The following is a 17923-nucleotide window of genomic DNA, read 5'->3' as shown; positions in this document are numbered from 1 at the left end:
AGTGGCACTGAGGAGGCTACTACTTGTATTGTATAGCTGAGTAATTCCAGTACTTCTCATTCCTAATCCCTCAAAAATTAGAAAAGGGGGTCTGCAAGGGATCAGACATACTGGAAAACCATTGTATTCACCACTGGGCAGCAACTGTACAAAAAGTAGAAGTTACACAGGAAAAATCCTAGTTACAGATTAGATTATTAGATACCAGGCTCTGTTTGGGAGGAAGAACAAGAACTATGGTATTTTGACTGAAATAAGTTATCATCCCATGGAACTATTTTACCTTAATCATACTGTCACAATACTCACAATCTTGCTTTTCTTCTCTTTGCTTATGTTCTTTGTCAAAGCTGCAATTGTTCTTGAGGGTGTATTAAACTCATTTTTATTGTATTCACTGTGTCTAATCATTAATTACTGAGTTTTTTTGTACAGTTCCTGATTCCTTGAGATGTGTTTTACAGAAAAAAAGATAGACTGGTAAAATATAGTGTAATCAATATGGTTATTTTGCATAATATTCACTTAACATAAATTTATAGATAATCATGTTAATACATATAAATAGATTACATATAACTTATGTATATGTGATATGCATTTATTGTATGTTATTATATATCATAAAAATAAGAGTAATATACTTATAGCCTTGAAAACAACATACCTCACACTTAAAAAAAATCCCTGAACCCCAGCTAATATCTAAGGTTTGACAACATAATCATTTAAGCAATCTTCATTTAGGGAAGATCACAATGTTCACAAATAACTGTGACATGATTTTTTCATGGCATATAATTGACTAAACTTTGTTAGCACTTGAGTGGTTTTTCTTCATTAGGTATCTAGTGTTCTGATCTTTAATATCTGACACATATTCTTTCCCAGAACTTGTCCTGAATTTTTAAATAGGTGTTAAAACTTGGTTCCAGGAATACAGTGGGACAAAAGCTGGTGTCACTTTCTCAAAGTACAAGTATGCCACTGGTGCCACAAAATTGGAGGGCATTAATGAAACAGTATGTGTCTACACATATAAATGCTCCTGGGTGGGTTTATTCTAGACTGACTTACTCTAGAGTAACTTACTCTGTAGAAAACTCACCCTGGGCAGGTGTCTACACGTGTGAGGAAGTGGGAACAGATTTGCTGCTCACGGCAGCAGTCTGCTTCCACCCTCACAGGCCCTGTAGCAGCCAAGGGAAGCTCTAGGCTTCTTCTGGATGCTATCCCAGGGGCTGGCAGAGAGCACAAGGCCAAGACACAGCTGACTACCGGCATGGGATGGGACATTGCTCCCTGACCCCAGGAGCTGCCTGCTGCCGGGGCAGCCTCTCTCACTGGAGCCTGGGAAGGGACAGTATCCCCCTGCCCTGGCAGCTGGGAGCTCCTAGTCCCTGCTCCACCATTACGACCCTGGAGCTGGAGTTGGAGCCGGGAGATTCTTATGCAATGGAATTCAGTAGTACAAAGCATAAGGTGATGCATTTGGAGACTAATACCAAGAACCTCTTCTATAAAGAGAGTGCTCATCTGTGGGAAATGATAGAGGAAGAGAAATACCTGGGCATTGTAGTTGATCACAGGATTGTTCAGGTCACCATTTTGTTACAGCTGGGAAAAGGGCAAATGTATGAGGACAGGTATTACTAGTGGAGAAGAATTAATGCCACTGTATGAGGCATTGTTATGACCTAATCTAGAATACTATGTACAGTTTAAGTCACCATGGTCAAGAAAGATGAATTCAAACTGGATTGGGAGCAGACAAGAGTGACTATAATGACCAAGGGAATGGAGATTCATAGATTCATAGACACTAGGGCTGGAAGGGACCTCAGAAGATCAAGTCCAGCCCCCTGCCCAAGGGGCAGGAAGTCAGCAGGGATCATAGGATCCCAGCAAGATAAATATCCAAATATCTCTTGAAGGTGTTCAATGTAGGTGCTTGAACCACCTCCGCTGGCAGTCTGTTCTAGACCTTGGGGGCTCGGGTGGTAAAGAAGTTCTTCCTTATGTCCAGCCTGAAATGGTCATGGAGGAGTTTGTGACCGTTTGACCTTGTCATCCCTTGGGGCGCTCTGGTGAACAGATGTTCCCCCAGATCCTGGTGAGCACCCCTGATAAACTTATAGAAGAGTTATTTTATGAAAGAAGACTAACAGAACTTGAGTTTGTTTAGGCCAGAAAAATGAAGGATGAGAGGAGATGTGATTGCTCTCTGTAAATATTTTTGAGAGGGGATGAAATAAACACTAATAAACACTAAAGATATACTTATACAAAAACAACTGTAGACTGTACTGTACTGATTAAGGTGTAGACTGGCCATGAACAAATTTAGGTTGGGAATTTGAATTTTCCTAATCAAGCAGCTTCTGGGACAGCCTTCCAGGGGAAATGGTAGAGACAAAAAAAAACTAGGGCTTGTGAGGTAGACCTTGAAAAGTTGAAAAGATTTATATGTGGCAGTAGCTATAATCTGTTTGGACTGGAGTCAATAAAAACTTTTTAGTCAGGTAACTATAGGAACAAAACTCCAACTCCAAGAGGAATATATAGGAATAGCATGAGGTTGAACATATTCCATCTTTACAAAGGAAATAATATACAAGTCTTCTAAAGTATAACCTGTACTGTAAGTATAATGGAAATTAATAATTCTTTTTTCAGAGCAGGATTTTAATAGTGTACATAAGATGTGGAGTCACATATTGAATAAGAAGAAAATAAAATACCGAGCAACTGCTTAGTAAGGAAGTGCCATCCACGTTGTTTTCTGAATGAGTCTAGGTCCTGTAGAAAAAAGTAGTGGGTAATCATATCACCATGAATTGTATCATATTGGGAAAAGGAAGATGACAGTTGTACAATTATTTTCTTTTGTTTTTGAGTACTTGACTTTACAATGTCAGTCATGTTCTTCTAGTATTTTAAGTAGGTTTTATTTGGTTTGGAATAGAATTAAAATAGAATAGAATGGAATAAAATAAAATAGAATACAGTTATGTAGTAATTGTTCTCAAAGGCACTGCAGACTTTTAAACATGAATTGCAACACTGGATGTTGCTAAGCAATAGAATTCCTTCCATCTCTTGCACATGTGTTGAACTCAGCACATTTATGAGATCAACATAACAAAGGCCAAAACTTGGTTTAACCTCTAATATGTAGGCACCAAACTGCCTTTCAAGATAGATTGCAGGACTGGAATTGATTGTCACCAAGGATTTCTACATTTGGGTAAGGTGTATAAATTGGATCCTGCCACCTTTACTCCCATGAGTAAGGACTCAAGGGCTTGCCATATCTTCCAGATTCTAGCAAAGGCAGCAACGAGATTTGAAATCTTCATAATAAAGGATGTAATGTGTAAGATGCCTTTCTGCCCTGCCTTCAGTATGTAATTTGTGTATGTATATACACATAAAGAAATTTTGATTAACACCCACTTGTATATTAAAAGTTCTACAGGAAGCCTGGCCAGCCTGTAGCATGAGTGTCACAGGTGGCATGGGCAGCCTTTGTATTTGGCAAATATCAAGGAGGGTATGGGAAGCACACTGCAGTTAGGTTATGGAACAGAAAGTAAAGTAGCAGATAGGGCAAGAACAATGGGGCCAGATCAGAAAGCAGAGCAGCAGACTGGTCAGGGGAGGGGTGTGAGAGTGGTGCTTGGAGAATGTGCGAAGCTAACTTGTGGCACTCTGGAGGAAAAAAATTGGCCCCCACTGTTCTACAGTACAGATAAAATGAACAGTTTTTGCCCTAAAGATGCTACAATCTAATTTCAGTGTGATAGAATGAAGGGGCAAAACCAGAAAAGAATGAGCATAGAAAGGTAATGCTCACATTAATGTGATAGTGGGTTCACAGCCTTTAAAAGTATGTTCCTATAACATGTACAAAGGCTTTACTTGTATTTTAAGATAAGTATATTATAACCAGGTCCTGAATATAATTTCCACATGAAATGCAAAGGGGAGCCTATTAAGTTTTATAATTTGTAACTGACTGCAAATACTGTTCATGTTTCCATGCAGTGTAATTCTTGTAAGATCCTTAACCCCAATGAGCATACCATGTCTGGACCTGGTTCTTGAACAAGGCTGTAACACAGTTTCAGATTACACAGGTTCAAACATGATTCTTCTGCTGTGTAGATGGGAAGAATGGCCTAGCCATATTTGCATTACCAGTCTTCCCATTTCCTTCGTGTGGTGGGGAGGGTGTCCCAAAGATTATTGCATCATCTGAAAAACTCCCACAGTATTCTGCCTCCGGCCGCAGCAGTTGGAGGATTTTGGGAAGGCTGCGCAGAGTTTCCCACAGTGAACTGCTCAGAGCTGGGTGGAGAAATCCTGCTTTGTAGAAATTCTTGAGATTTCATCATTTATTTTCAGTCCTATTTGGAACAAAATGAACCTCCCCCCTCCGAAAATTCTTTGCAAAGCAGAAAGCTGAAATAAAGTGAATTAGACAAACTGAAAGGTTTACTTTTGGTATTTTAAAATGAAATTCTGGCTGAAGGACTTTTGAGTAGCTAGATCTTTGACAACCTGGGGAATCACTGCCTTAGGAGTCTGACAAGAGCTCAAGGGTTCTGACTCTGAGGCCTCCTCTACATGTGCAGGTAAAGGCACAATTGGATGTAATGCATGATCCACACAATTGTACCCCCTGCCATGCTACATGTGCATGGTAGGAAGTGCAGTTGTGGGATCGTGTATTAGATCCAATTGCATCTTATTGCCAGTGGGCTCCCCCTGCTCAGGCAAGAAGTAAGCTCCTAGCTGCAGGAACCATGCACAGCCGGGACCAAGAGTCCACAACTGATGGGGCTCCTAGCTCTGGCTGCACCTCATGCTCAGCTGGAACTGAGAAACCCCATGCCTGCAGCAGAGGCTTAGAGCCCTGTGAGCTGTGGTGTCTCAGTCCCAGCTGAGCCTCGTGTACAGCTGGGGCTGAGAGTCCCATCAGTTGCAGGACTCTTGGTCTCAGCTGTGCCTCATGTGCAGCCAGGGCCAAAAGCCCTGTCAATTGTGGGACTCAGTCCCTGCTGTGCCACAGTTGTGGGAACTTTTGATCCGGCTGCACATGTGGCACAGCCTGGACCGAGACCCCTTTGTGGGCTGGGCGTTTCAGGCTCCCCTAAGCCTTGGGGATCATGGCAGCCATGATCCCCAGGCCTTGGGTTTCTCACGCTGGGCACAGTGACCCCCTGTGGTTGGGAGCTCTGTCAGCTACAGGGCTGTCAGCTGCAGGGGAGACCCTGATACATGTATAAATTAAAGCTCAATAGCAACCAGCTGTGAAGTTAGTACGTATTTTTCAGGTCTAACTTTATAGCTGGTTGGAGCTTTTAATCATGCAATAGCTACTTTGTATGTGTAGCTGGTCTTAAGATAGTTGTGCAACTAACAAGATAATTGTGCAATACCTCTGATGTGTGGAGGGGGCCTGAGAGACAATCCATCTAGAGGACTGCACTAGAAATTCCCTTTTTTTGGAAAATTAGGGTCAGCAGCAGTGAACTAAAGAGACTGAAATGAGGGAACCAAGCTAGAAGGAAATTGGACAGGTTTTAAAACCTGCCTCCATTCCATGGAAGCTTTCTTGAAATCAGTTGATACAAAATCAGTTGATTCCAGTGAGATGGCAAATTCTGATAAAAAAAAATTTTTGGTCAAAATTTTTCTTCCTACTGTAGAACTGATGCAGACACAAGTTGCATAGTAAGATAGGTATGAACAGGCTAATAAGCTGGGAGAAGATGTTGGAGAATGCATAAAAGAGAAAAAACTGGCACAGACTGTTTAAGAATGAGCCCCCCCAGAGAAGATGACAATGATGGTGAGGAGGAGGAGGATAGGATGAAGAGGGGATGAGCAACAAGGTTGATGAGGAAGAAGAGGAAAATGAAGACATGGATTAAGGACTGGGGAAAGAAACAGAGGGGTTGTGTGGGGTAGAGGTGCATTATATATTGTCATTGTCATCACACACCTATATATGGGGGGGGTGTATAGGTGTGTGATGACAGTGACAAGGAACACACACACACAAACGTATATTTTTACCACAAAAAGAAAAAAAGAAAAGTAGGTTCCCATTAGTATGTTTGTCCCATCTAGGCTATGTGTTTTGTAATCATGCTCAGTGTTGGCTGCATTTAAATCAACTTCATAGTTGATTTCCATTACTGAGCACATAATGCTTTTGGCTGTAGTTTAAAGATAGACAATGTATTTAATGTGATTACTTGTATGTGATTGTAAGATGCGGGACTTTTTCCTCCTATGCTGATGGGGGAGGAGGGTGGGGAATCTCATCTAATATTTGAGTAAATACAGTAAAATGTTCTTACTGTGATACATGTAGTTATTTTATATCTATATGCTCATTTACCTTTGTGAATATATGTGTGTGCATGCACACACATATACACAAACACTTAAGTGAATTTGTAAAGCTCCCCTCTTAATTAAGTTGCACTTTTCCCTACTTGAAATAGTATCCAAGATATAGTTATATTCATTAGATCATGCATGTTCTTGAAAGCAAAAGCTTATTTGTGGATTTATAAAACCCTGAAAACAGATTTTCACTGGAATTGCTGACACACACCTCAGTGTTGATCAGAACTTCAGCACAGGATAAGGTAGGGGAGAAAAACCTGTTTATCTTTGTGGTGATTGAACAATTTGCCAGGCTAGTGGCAACACGAGTTGAAACTTGAGTTAACTTTTCAGTGTAGATAAACCATTACTAAATTTATATGATAAGCTACAAACTAACTTGTATTTATTTGGAATTGTCCCTGAATAAATCTGCTTGTGGTAGCTAAGTTGTCTTATGATCATGCTTTTTTTCTAGCCAAGATGCACTCATTGTAGATGTTGGGGATTTAAACCTTATAGTTCTTGGGTGGTCGGTAGTATCATCCATTTAAAGATGTGAAAACTGAGGCTGACAGGATAAATGACATACCAAAGGTCACCTATGGCTGAAATGAAAACAGCTTCTCCCCACCCCAGCTCTCATTAACTGTAATTTTAAAAGGCTTCAACAGAAGCTAATTATATTCTGTGGCGAGAGAGAAGGCCCCTATGGCTGGGCACTTGACTGAGAGTTAGGCTTATACTTCTTCATAAAATTAACTTTTTAAGATGTTAGTGAGACAAAACCCAAGACTAAGCTTCTATAGCATATGAATATTGAGGTCAGGAGTTTGCTGTGACCTAGTTTCTCATCATATATTGCAATCTGGACAGGGAGGGCCTGAGTCAGCAGATACCTGAATCTTCAAAGGAACTAAGAATGTTGCCAGGTAGTTCCACCCTTTTTCCTCTTCTTTACATGCATCTTAAATAGCTTAGCCTTGCATTACATTATACATGAAGGTTATATACATTATAATGTTGGCCCATGCGTATCATTCAGTAAAGAAGCACTTAATCAAGTTGATCTTCAGGACTTAAAATGGAAGCTTATGATCCAATAATATTTATATGCACATTCCATATCATCGCCATGTACTTGGCAAACCTGTTCTGTACTGCTTGCAGTTTAACTTAACCATCTCTTTTGCCAGTGTCTAGACCCATAGTACATGTCAGTAGTCATTACTACGCATTCATTTAGTATTTGTACAACATGTTATACAAGTACTAAATGAATGCCCAGTAATCCGAGTTACTGTGCAGTGGCACCTACAAATGACTTTTTTGTGATGCTACTGTACAGTAGCCTAATACTACTGCTCAGTAGCACTGCATCACAGTTTTTGCCATGTAACGCTACTGTGCTGTAGTATCAGGCTACTGAGCAGTCAGTGTCTTGTGTAGATGCAGCCACCTAGAAGCAAATCTTGAGGTGGTATAAATTGTCATCATTCAGCTGAAGTATTGCCCCTTTGTGTGTTTCTTATTATGAGACTCAGCACTTTTTCAGGGGATGAGACAGTTCTTCATACTCATATCTATCTATTTCTGAACTGTACCCTCTGTATAATTCTTTAGGGGTGTAAGGAGAGATATATAAAGGCTTGATCTACACGTAAGTATTTTATCTATGTAGCTGTGTGTTGGTTAGGAGCATGAAAAAATCGTATTCCAAACATAGACATGACAGCAAAAGCCCTAATGAAGACACAGTTATACCAAACCCCACCCCCCCAAAAACCCCAAAGAAAGTTATTTTGATGGATGGGTTATTCCATTCAGGTTTAATGGAATGTGGTTTAAATGAGGGCTGTCCAATTTCTGAGCAGCTGAGGCTGCATGCTGGGAGGCCACATGCTGCATGGTCCATGGCTCACAGTTATGAGGTGTGGGGCCAGGGGTGGGGGCAGGAAGTGGAAACTGGGGGAGGGAGGTGGAGTCCGGAAATCCCTGCAAAAGTAGAAGTAGTCTGCATGGTGGGGCAGGGGGCAAGGGAGGGAACAGTAGCCAGGCAGGAGTCCATGGGACCTGAAGCCTGCAGATTGGACAGTCCTGGTTTAAACTATACCAGTTAAAGAGCCCTTTGCAAGTATAAGCCGTGCTTCTACTTTGGGTGTTTCCTATGTTTCCCTATTCCTATTGTTATAGGCATAGTAATAAACCCTTTTAAGTGGAGACAAGCTCAGAGAATGAGCTGTCTTTGTTCACATGGCAGAGAAAAGGGCTACTGTCTGCAAAAAGACTGAGGAAGCTTGTCCTGTATGTTATATGGGAAATGGAGAATTTCAGTCTCAGACCTTTCAGTGTGCCTCCTTTTCATCAGCGACCAAATCTTCAAGTAACTAAAGGAAGTACATGGCTTTTCATATTGTGAAGAAAACACTGAGGACCCACCCTGTCAGGAGGAGATGTGGGATTGTTTCCAAAGTGTTCCTCCTTGGGCTACTGGTAGCACCTCTTCACGTACAGAACCTTGTTCAGCACAAGACTTAAATTCATTCTGAACTTTAAGCTCATGTTCCCTTGAACTGAAGATATAGACTGGGTTTGGAGCCAAATGTTGTGTGTGCTATCCTTGATGCTACATTTGAATAATGGCCCAACAATGATGACTGTAGGGAACCATGGCTTTTTAAAGGAGAGGACCAAGGAAGCCAGCAATGTAATTTCCACTTTATAGGTTTTAGGGCACTTTATTTGCTTGCTGTACTGGAAAGTCAGCCAAGTCCCTCTGAGCCCTGAATAATCAATTTTCTCTCCTTCAACTGCCAAACGGATTGTCTTAGAGGGTATGTGTTCTTCAGATCACAGACTTACAATTACAGTTGGATTTGTAACAGTCATATTCTTACTCCTACATGCTGTTACTGGTTACTGCTTCTGCTGTTGGTCATAGATGCGCAAAGCATACCATGCTGAAACTAATTTTCTCAATACTGTTCATGGACTTAACAGAACACGGTCATCTGAATAGGTTAGTCATGAAATCAATACTTTAAAGAAACAAATATCCTTTCTGTATGACAAATGCACTCCCATTTGCAACTTAAAATGTTTTGGGTAGGATCTCTGTCTCCCTGGCCTGGTAGGCTTGGACTCAGTCTCTTGTTTCCTGCAAAAGCTACCATCATCATTTATACAGGGGGCAGGCTATGAGTGGGAAAATTCTTGTCTGAAGTGTGGGGAGTGGGACCTGCCTTCTGGATAGAACTGAAAGGTCTGAAGGAGGGTGCTGGGATTTATGGAATTGCTACAGGCACAATGCAGGGCTGTTCAGAGATACTAAAGCTAACTCAGTTAATTGGAAGCAGTATAGTTGTAGGTTAATGCACCCTATTTCTCAGCAGGCCTTATAAGTTTGGGTAGTGCCCAGGGCTAACACAATTATATAGCTTTTGGTACTTGAGGTAGCTCAGGTATCTCTGCATGGCACTGCATGGTGTTGCGTAAATATACTCACTGGGCATGTCTACATGTGCATGTATGCTGGCTTAAATTTACTGTCCAGTAAAAAGGAATAGGCTGGTGACTACGTGTACAGGCATTAAAGCACATTAACACTGTGTGTGGACTGACTTGAGACTAAAGTTAATCACAAGTCAGTCCACACACAGAGTGTTACTGTGCAATAAGGCTTCTACATGTGCATTACTGCTCAGTAACTAATCGGGTGTAAATTTGATATCTGCATGATGCAGGTATCAAATTTATGCTCAGATCAGCATAAGTCACCATATTTACTGCACAGTATGGACATGCACATGTAGATGCTTACCCATACTGTGCAGTAATTTCAGTTAATGAGCAGTAAATGTGCACATGTGGACATACGCACTGAGCAATCCTCTCATAGGTTTAATCTTACCTGTCTAGAGCAAACTAAAACCAGGAGGACATGCATATGGCTTATAGCTTCTTTCTGCCCTCCCCGATCAGACTTTGCCTCCTGTGCTGCCTCCCGGAAGGCTCAGTACAACTAATGTAGTGATAGAATACGAGAGGGTAGGAATGTAGCACATGGCTTATGCATCTGGTGGTCTTTGTAGAGTTGGATGGTCACAAGGTGCTGACTCATCTTTTGTTTCCACCTGCTAGATTACATTAAGTAGCAGCTACAAATGCACAGAACTCTTTCATAATGTCATGTTTGTCAGGTAAGGTGATGCTGGAATTGCCCCAAGGATGTGATTGTGAGTTAAAAGGAGGTGATCATTGAGACAGGGATGGGGACTAGAGGAAATCCAGGAAAAATCTCTGTCTGAAGATGCAACCCATCCACTGCACATCCTCTGGTGTGATACTGATGTATGGATCTTATATACTTTTTAATATATATTCATGTTTATGTAAATTACCCTGGTTTCCATATCTAATCTAATTTCAGCATTCTGTGGAATTATAACTGTGAACATAATTAAATGGAAGAGAATCTGGAATAATAAAAGGAGGATTATATTCTGTAGTAGGTATGTGATTACCCATCCCTTCTTTTTCTTTAGAAACAAATGCTTCAGCTCTTTTTACAACACCTCCAAATACTCCCACAAGAGAACACTGAAGCCATTTTCAGGCCATCAAGTGCCAAAAAAGCAAAGACAATCTGGAAAGAACAGGTGTACTGGCTGCTGCTGCTGCTGCTTCAGGAGGTAAACACCTAATTTGCTGCTACTGGAAAGGAAGTAAATAATCTGCAAACAAAACTATACACTTCCCTGCTGAAACAGATCCAATGGTATTGACCTAGATAAATGCTAACAATAAACCTTTTTAAAATGTGTTTTTCCCTCCAAGGAACTGAAAGTTATTTAACATCTGAAAAACTGGTTTATAGAAACTTTTTAAATTTGGTTTGTCTTTTGTCTGTTGTTTTGTCTTGCTCATCAAGAGATCCATACTGTTTCCAACCCAGAGTGGCCATTTGTCCTGTTTTATATTAGACCATCCTGTTTTAAACCCTTTGTCCCCTGTCCATTTTTGAAGGAAGAATGGACTGTATACAGTCCTGTTTTTCAGTTAATTGGTGGAAATACATGTCAATCATTAGTCCTTGAGATTCTATTGGCTGTACCTAGAGGCTGGGTGATGCACAGCCAGGAGGAACAGGTTTTCAAACCAGCCAGGTAGGGAGGGAAGGAGGAAGGCACCTTTTTGTGGTGCCCCTGCCCTTTGCTGCTGGTTGGTCAAGGGGCCTGATGACTCCACCTCTTGCTGCTGATTAGCCAAGGAGGAAGTGGCCTCTTGCTGCTGATTAGCCAAGGAGGAAGTGGCCTCTTGCTGCTGATTGGCCAAGGGGTCAGTGGTCCTGCCAAGGGAATGTTTTGTATTCTTGGGATGTGCCTGTGCCCCCCCCACACACACACGGTATGTACATACATATATACACACACATGTATGCATGTATGGATATATATATAGTTTCATAGTTTCATAGTTTCTAGGGTCGGAAGGGTCCTGAGCAGATCATCTAGTCCGACCCCCTGCCATGGCAGGAAAGAATACTGGGGTCAAACGACCCCAGCACGGTGTACATCTAGCCTCCTCTTAAAGACCCCCAGGTAGGGGCCAGCACCACTTCTCTTGGAAGTTGGTTCCAGATCCTAGCCGCCCTGACCATGAAGTAGCACCTCCTGATATCTAACCTAAACCTACCCTCTGCCAGCTTGTGACCGTTATTCCTGGTCACTCCTGGCGGTGCTCGGGGGAACAGTGACTCCCCCAATGCCTCCTGATCCCCCCTGACAAGTTTATAACAGGCCACAAGATCCCCCCTCAGCCTTCTCTTGTGGAGGCTGAACAGGTTCAGGTCCCGTAGCCTCTCCTCATAGGGCCTGCCCTGTTGTCCCCTGATCATACGAGTGGCCTTCCTCTGGACCAGTGCCGCACAGAGGGGGAGGATCACCTCTTTGGACCTGCTCAAGATGCATCTGTGGATGCATGACAAGGTGCGGTTCGCCTTCCTAACTGCCTCCCCACACTGCCAGCCCATGTTCATCTTGGAGTCAATGATGACCCCAAGATCCTTTTCTGCCTCCATGCTGACAAGAGGGGAGTTCCCCAACCTGTAGGTATGGTGCCGGTTGTTCCTCCCCAGGTGCATCACCTTGCACTTGTCTGTGTTGAAACCCATCCTATTCTCGTCCGCCCACCCTTGTAATCTGTCTAGGTCTGATTGTAGCCTGTTGCATCCTTCCAGTGTGCCCACATCCCCCCACATCTTAGTGTCATCAGCAAATTTGAACAGGGTGCTTTTTACCCCCTTGTCCAAATCACTGATGAAGATGTTGAACAGCGCAGGCCCGAGGACCGAGCCCTGCGGAACCCCACTGCCCACGTCCTTCCAGGTTGAGAAGGACCCATCCGCTACCACCCTCTGGGTGCAGCCCTCCAGCCAGTTGGCGACCCATTTGACTGTGTGGGTGTTTACACCACAGCCCCCCAGTTTCTTAATGAGAACGGGGTGAGAGACAGTGTCAAAAGCCTTCCAGAAGTCCAGGAAGACTGTATCCACTGCTACCCCTGTATCTAATGATCTGGTGATCTGATTGTAAAAGGCCACCAGGTTGGTCTGACAGGACCTGCCACTGATGAACCCATGTTGGTTGCCCCTAAGCATGCAGTCCCCTGCTGGCCCCTCCTGGGTGTGTGCCAGCATAATTTTCTCGAACAGCTTGCCTAGGATTGAGGTAAGACTAACCGGCCTATAGTTTCCCGGGTCCTCCTTCCTGCCTTTTTTGAAGATGGGGACCCTCTTCCAGTCCTCCAGTCCTTCGGTACCTCACCAGAGCACCACGAGTGCTCATAAAGCTCTCGTGTCTCAGCCTGATGGAGGCCCCCAGGGCCCGTGCTCCCTGGGGCAACCTGGGCTCCGGGCAGAGGCTGCTGTTGCTGCAGTGGCAGAAGTCCCCCCTCCCCCCATGTTCCCCTAGCCTGCAGAGACTTCCAGACCTGGCCGGCCCAGGCCTGACACCATGTTCATCTGGGTCTCTGGGCTGGCACAGCTCAGCACAGCTGCAGCACAGAAGTGGAATATTGGGCCCAGGGTTGTGGGGGGCAGGGGGCAGGGCAGGGAGGGGGGGATATGATTGATCCTGGGGTGCCCTTTACTTGCAAAAAGTGATCTTCACCATAAAAAAAGTTTGGAGACCACTGCTCTAAACAGACACTTTGAGATATGTGAATGTGTTGAATCTACATGTGAGAATCTAAAGTTACTTTCTGTTGAATCTGCCTAATGACAATTAACATAAACTTTTACTTAATATTTACAGTATATTCTGTACTTGCTACTCGGGCAGCACTTTCTCATGCCTGTGGCTGGAATAATTTATTTATGAATGCTGTGGGACAAATATAACATCCACTTGGGTACTTTTTGCCTCTATCCTTCATGAGACTGGAGGAAGATGTTACCTGTAGTTCTCTGTAGTGTATATCTATCTAGGAAAACAATCTTATATAACCATACAGTGAAGCCAGTGCCTTTTATTACCATTGCTTCTTACTGTAGATACCAGTTACATCATATACATTACATGGTGACAGCTGGGCCCCCAGTGAATCTAACATTAGTTTTTAAGACACTATTTCTGATTTTTAGTAATTTTACAGAATATTTATCCTTTTTAATCTGTGTTTTTCTAACAGTTCAGGGATCACTAGCCTGGTCACCTTTAAACAAAATTCCATCCAGAACTGAGCGCTACCCCTTAAATTGATAATAAGGGCTGGGAATATATTGGCCTAGCCAACCAGTTAGACAAACCTTATCTACTTTCTACAGGGTTCCATCCTCAGCAGTATATCTGGCAATCACTGTTTATATCTCATAGTTCATTTTTTCATCTAAGATTGGACACGTTTTTCTGTAATCAGATTCTCAGATACTTGCTTCAGCTCTTGGCTTTACTCTATTGTACATTTTTCAGATGCTCTCAAAAATGCTCTGCAAATTTTGTATTTCAGTTTGAAAATCATACATCTGCAGCTTAAAAATAATTTCTGTACTGAGGGAAGCAGTTGAGGGAACATCAAAAAGTGGTCTGTAGTTAGTTTCAACTAACAGTGGCCTCCAAAAAGTGCACCTGTAACTTTTTATGCCCATGCACAAAAGCCAAAGATGGCTTCTCTATTTGAGTGGATTGTTTATTAGCAGCTGTGATGCATAACCCACTCGTCTCCAGTTTTTGACATACTGTTGTAAGATGGTTGTATAAATGCCACTCCTGAAGGTATTAGGGACAACGTAGTTTTGCATCTGCTGATGTAGTATCTCAAGACTGGGGCCTCTTTAAGTGTTTGTTTCACTAGTGTTTGTTTCCAGGTCTGCCGGGGAGCACACTGGGTGCCCCCCCTGTGCCTTCCTGGCTCAGTGACTGGTGCCTTCTGGGTCTGGGGAGGCACCTGGGGTCCCCCCATGGCTGATCATTGAGCTGCATGGGGTGCGGGGGGGGGATCCCCCTCACTCTCAGCAGCAGACCTGGATGTGGACTGGAAGTACTTCCGGTCCACTTCCAGGTTCACTGCCAAGCATGTAGGGGGGCCCCCTGTGCTCCTGTGGGAGTCCCCATCTCCCCCAGCATCTCAACATTCTTGAGCTGCACCTGGCATCTCAAAGTATGTAGAAAAAACATTTAAAGCTGTGTCTGTAGCTGAATTGCTATTTCTCTGAATCAGCACTGGATCTTCATATTCAGATTTGGCCAAATCGAATTGGGGACAGTGATCTGAGTCAACAAATTGAATCACTGTCTCCAATTTGAGTTGACTCTGAATCGAATACAGCCTGTTTTGTACACCACTAGTGTGAAGGCATTTGGGAGATCACGTTAACCATTTCCTCGGTCAAGTTAACCCTATCTTGATCTAAGTTAGTGCACCTCATTAAGTGACCTAAGATCAGGCTTGCCATTTTTCGGGTGATTTAAGCCCTCTGAATGTCTGCATGATTGGGTATTTAAATCAACCTAATCAGGGTTAGATCATTTTAAATGTAACTCCTGTATGCACCTCAAGTCTTCTCTGAGTTAGCTGAAAGCTATTCAAAACATAAAGGAATTCCAAATAAGCCACTGTCATACAGGAAGCTACCTTCTGTCTGTCTCCTCCCTTTGCTGACACTCATTTCATGGAGGTACAAAGTGAAGTTTGAGTTGAAAACTTCTCCAGTTGTCCTCCATATTTTCTGGTCATTTCTTTTCTTCTGCTGGAACTTTTAGCTGCTCCATGCTTCCACTCAGGGTATTTTCTTAGTTCTTGCATTGTTTAGTAACTACTCAGGACTGGCTATGGAGTTTGTAAAGTTTGCTTTATTCACTGTGTTCTAACCTCTAGCATTGTATAACATAAACGCCTGTGGGACAAAAGGAGAAGTTATGTAACCGATGCTAGAACCTCTTAAAATACAGTTTGATAAACTGAAAGTCATGGGGAAAATTGGGAAAGTAGAAAGAGACTGGGATGTAATTAAGCAATAGCTAATTTTCAGTTCTGCTATCAGTTCTAAATCAGTCAAGATACAGATGTAATTCAGAATTCCCTTCATGTTGTAAATAACACTTTAGTCAACTGCAACTTTTGAAATTCTGCGGAAATTACAGTATTGGTGGCATGAGACCTCCAGCATATGTCATTCATCTTGAAGTTCCCTGTATCAATGCAGTGTTGTATACAGCAAAGGCAAATGTTTAAGGAGTCTTGTCATTTTGTTCTGTAATATGATTTGGCAAGCAGCAGCAAAAGCCAACTATTACTTCATTTTGTGGTTTTGCTGTTAGAACATTGACCTGTAAGTGTTAAAGAACATTTGCTTTTTAATTGTCAGTTGCTTGAAAACAGGTAATACCATTTTTGATATTCTGTGCCAATCCCCACTCCTCTCTCCTGCTCAATCTTCCCTAAATTGGTTATAACCATTTATTTCAACATTCGAGTCATGCAGATCTTCCCACCAATTTTCAGTAACATCAGTGAGGCTGAATTTATATTCAGCAAGCAAGCAATTCCAAGTCCTCTTTGTTTAACCATGACCCTAGCATTGGTGTAGAACCAATTAAAGACTTTTTCCTCTTTATTTTCCTTGATGGTATGATTAATTCTGTTCTAAGCATCTTCATTTTGTTCTGAATGGGTGCTTGTGCTCCCCCTTTTTAACGCTTCTCTTTGCTGTTAGTTAAATGTCCTCCTGGCTAGTCTAGCCATCCTATCACCTTGGAGACTGATTCTTCTTCCCCTGAGCTGGAGGCCACACAAACAATAGAGCTCCCTCTCTCCACAGAAAATAGACCAGTTTTCCACAGAACACATCTTCCGGACATTGCACAACGTATCTAATGGTTCACTTTAAGAATCGTCTGCCTTCAGTCTTCCTTCTTTTGTTTAATAGAAAAGAACTCAGAGTAAATAATATGGACATTTTTCTTCTTTAGCAGTCCTCTTAATTACCGGAAGCTGTCTGCAATCTCTGAATGCCTCCATGAAATTGTGTCTAGTGTTGATAGATAGGCACTATTACCTGGGGATCCTTGCCTGCCTGCTTCAAGAACCTGCCAGTCTTGGAGGTACTGAGGGCACTCAGCTACCTTTACCACAAGAACATCCTTTCTCTTTGTGCAGTCCACTTACTTCATTCACTACATGCTTTCCAAATTCTGCATAAAATGATACAGGTGTCCTACAGATATCAGTCTCCTTTACAGATACTCCTTTACTTCATCCTCACAGCCAGCCCATTCTGTGTGATGAATGAGGCAGGGGTCCAACAGAAAATAATATGGTAATGTCATTAAAGACTCTGTCATAACACATATACACAATTAAAACTGCACAGACACCTCAATTCAATTCTAATATTTCATAAAATTTGAATGCTTGATTTTCTATCTTTATTATGTTCTTCTAACATCATTCTTTGTATGAGATGTGTATCAATTTTTTTGGGGGAAATAAACATTTTGATTATTATCCACCCTGCATTTTGCTCTAAATATTCTGGATTGTTTTATCTGTTCTAGCACCCTGTTTTGCCTTTGAATTTTTTCAGATGAGATTACTTTCTGTCTGGCTTTCACATGCTTTGTGTCCCTGAGAAGCACAGCTCTCTGGCTGGGTTATCAAAGGAGATAAAGTTTCTCATATAGCTCCATCTTGACCTCTGGGTGGTTTGGAAGATAAAATTTGAAACAGTGGAAGTTGACTGGGAAAGACTAGAAGAATATGAGTACACATGGTAGATGTGTTTAAAAGCCTTCCTCCCTTTAAGAAGGTAAGTTGCTACATGTTGTATATAGTGTAGCTTTGGCCTGGTTTCTACACTGAACCCCTGATTCAGTGTGTTAATATAATGTAGTCTGAAGCTGAAGAACATAACATCTCACTGGGTGCATCTACTCGTGCACTTTACTGTGGAGCAGACTAATTAGCTCTGCAGTAAAATGTTACCATGTACATATGCGCTGGTATTAGAGCACACTACATTAAT

At 42.3% G+C, this 17923-nt stretch overlaps 1 long non-coding RNA gene across 1 annotated transcript in view; it reads left to right on the top strand.

Annotated features, from left to right (window-relative positions):
* Positions 1-11478, top strand: part of LOC149870118 (uncharacterized) — a 94396-nt gene extending 82918 nt beyond the window's left edge. Inside the window, exon 5 of the long non-coding RNA XR_016440689.1 lies at positions 10947-11478. This is a non-coding gene — a long non-coding RNA (uncharacterized LOC149870118). The remainder of the gene's footprint in view (positions 1-10946) is intronic.
* The last annotated feature ends 6445 nt before the right edge of the window (positions 11479-17923 follow it).

This window comes from Crocodylus siamensis, chromosome 2, assembly GCF_052110815.1.
Source record: "Crocodylus siamensis isolate JL-2025a chromosome 2, ASM5211081v1, whole genome shotgun sequence".
Lineage (NCBI taxonomy): Eukaryota > Metazoa > Chordata > Crocodylia > Crocodylidae > Crocodylus > Crocodylus siamensis.
This window is presented reverse-complemented; position numbering and strand designations above follow the sequence as displayed.